Here is a 1,975-nt window from a genome sequence, read left to right on the forward strand (position 1 = left end):
TGTGTGTGTGTGTGTGTGTGTGTGTGTACATTTCCCTACCAAACTACTCTGTCAATTTTCAGTCTACAGAGTCAGAATTTGACATAAAGGGTATTGAGATTTGGGGAAATCTTTTTAATTGGTTTTCGGCCAGAAATTTGGCTGTCAAGGGTCCAAAGTTCAACGATTTGATCTTTGAAAACGCTACCAAACTATTCAGCCAATTTTGGGTCTAAACATTTGAAATTTTACATAAAGGGTATTCAGACACGCAGGAAGCTCTTTGATCAGTTTCGGGGTTAAAGTTTGGCTGTCAAAAGGTCAAAATTGACAGAGTTGACCATTGAAGACTCTATCACACTCCTCCACCAATCTTGGGCCAAAACACTTGAAATTTTAGATGTAGGTTACCTGGACATGAGTCAAACTTTTTAATATATATATACACATATGCACATAAAGTTATGAACAGTACATAGGGCCCAAACAAAGCCGGGCTGAACTGCTAGTGTAAAATATAAGCATTATAATTTCTTTTATCTTGGTGGCAATGGCGAATGTAATCGAGTAAGGTTTATCTTGATTGCTGAGTAAACTATTAGGTTTCAAATAATCAGTTTTAAACACTTGCTATCTCTAGCCATACTGAAGGACTAAGAGAGGGTGAAACAGGTGTTTGGGAATCACATATTTTTTTCTTGTTATATGGAAATATAATTGTACTTGTTTTTAAAAATGTTCAAAAACTAAAACTTTTAATATTTTCTAAAAATATTTAATGTACGGCACAATCACGTTGACACACCAGTTCTCACCAGATCACCGAAGTTAAGCAACGTTGAGCCTGGCCAGTACCAGATGGGTGACCATTTGGGAAGGCTAGGCGCTGTATGTACTTTCTGGGAAGGTTGGGCGTGGGGCCAACACCCTCATCCTGTAAAAAGAACTCCTCGCTGCAAAAACATCTACAAAAAGTGGTAGATGGCCTGTGCCCCTCCAGGGGCTCAAGGGCTATGAATGAATGAAAAATATTTAAAGGTATTTTATTATTTCAAAGGTAGACTTATTCCTCTGATGAGAAAAATACTTTTGTAAAGTTTGAATTTAAGGGTATAAAAAATATTCGTTGACTATGTAAAGAAAATATGCAAATATATATGTTCAGTTTTAAAGAATATATTTTTTTCACAATATAGTTCCCCAAAACCTCTGGTTTTGATGGAGAGGGAGACTAAAACTTGCTGCTATGGTTAAAAATAACCTGAAATAACAGTAAGGGGAGACTTGATTCCAAATATTTCTCATATGTTATATCTCTCCTCTGTTGGAAATAGGGTACGATTATGAATATCTCCAGTATAAAATAATCCTTACACACTGCAAAATTTACTTTGTGTATAAAACCAAAGAGGGCAGATATAACATATAAGAAATATTTGGAATCAAGTCTCTCCTTGCTGTTATTTCAGATCATTTGAAATCATAGCAGCAAGTTTTGGTCTTCCATCCATCAAGGCCAAAGGTTTTGGGGAAATATCAAATATTTTGTAATTCATTTGCAAAACTAGGAAAACAAATGACTATGATTGAAACATTTTATCACTGAAAAAAAGTGCCTAAAATAGACTCTAGATGATGGATGATCCTCTTAATATGCGACCTTAAAGGCAAATGTTATATAGCCCACTACACAATTCAGATCATTACCTTTCCAACGAGCCTTCATTTGTTAAATTCTGATTAATAGTCGCTGAGATTTGGAATTTAGAAAATTGTCAAAAATGTGATATATATATATATATATATATATATATATATATATATATATATATATATATATATATAAGAGCAAATAGTTAATAAAACATGTTTAAAAACACTTTGAAATAGAGTTAAAAACATATTTAATCTGAAAATGAACAACTTAATAAGTGGATAGTCTTATTATAAGCTCTATCTCCTATTTGGTTTTATCGAGCTTTTACATCTGGTTGAG

General features: G+C 33.4%; 1 pseudogene; it reads left to right on the forward strand.

The window, feature by feature from the left end:
- The first annotated feature begins 757 nt into the window (after positions 1-757).
- On the forward strand, positions 758-874 carry LOC145261458 (5S ribosomal RNA; annotated as a pseudogene).
- Positions 875-1,975: the final 1,101 nt, after the last annotated feature.

The sequence above is a fragment of the Euprymna scolopes genome, chromosome 37 (genome assembly GCF_053919585.1).
Source record: "Euprymna scolopes isolate OS-2025 chromosome 37, ASM5391958v1, whole genome shotgun sequence".
NCBI classification, from domain to species: domain Eukaryota; kingdom Metazoa; phylum Mollusca; class Cephalopoda; order Sepiida; family Sepiolidae; genus Euprymna; species Euprymna scolopes.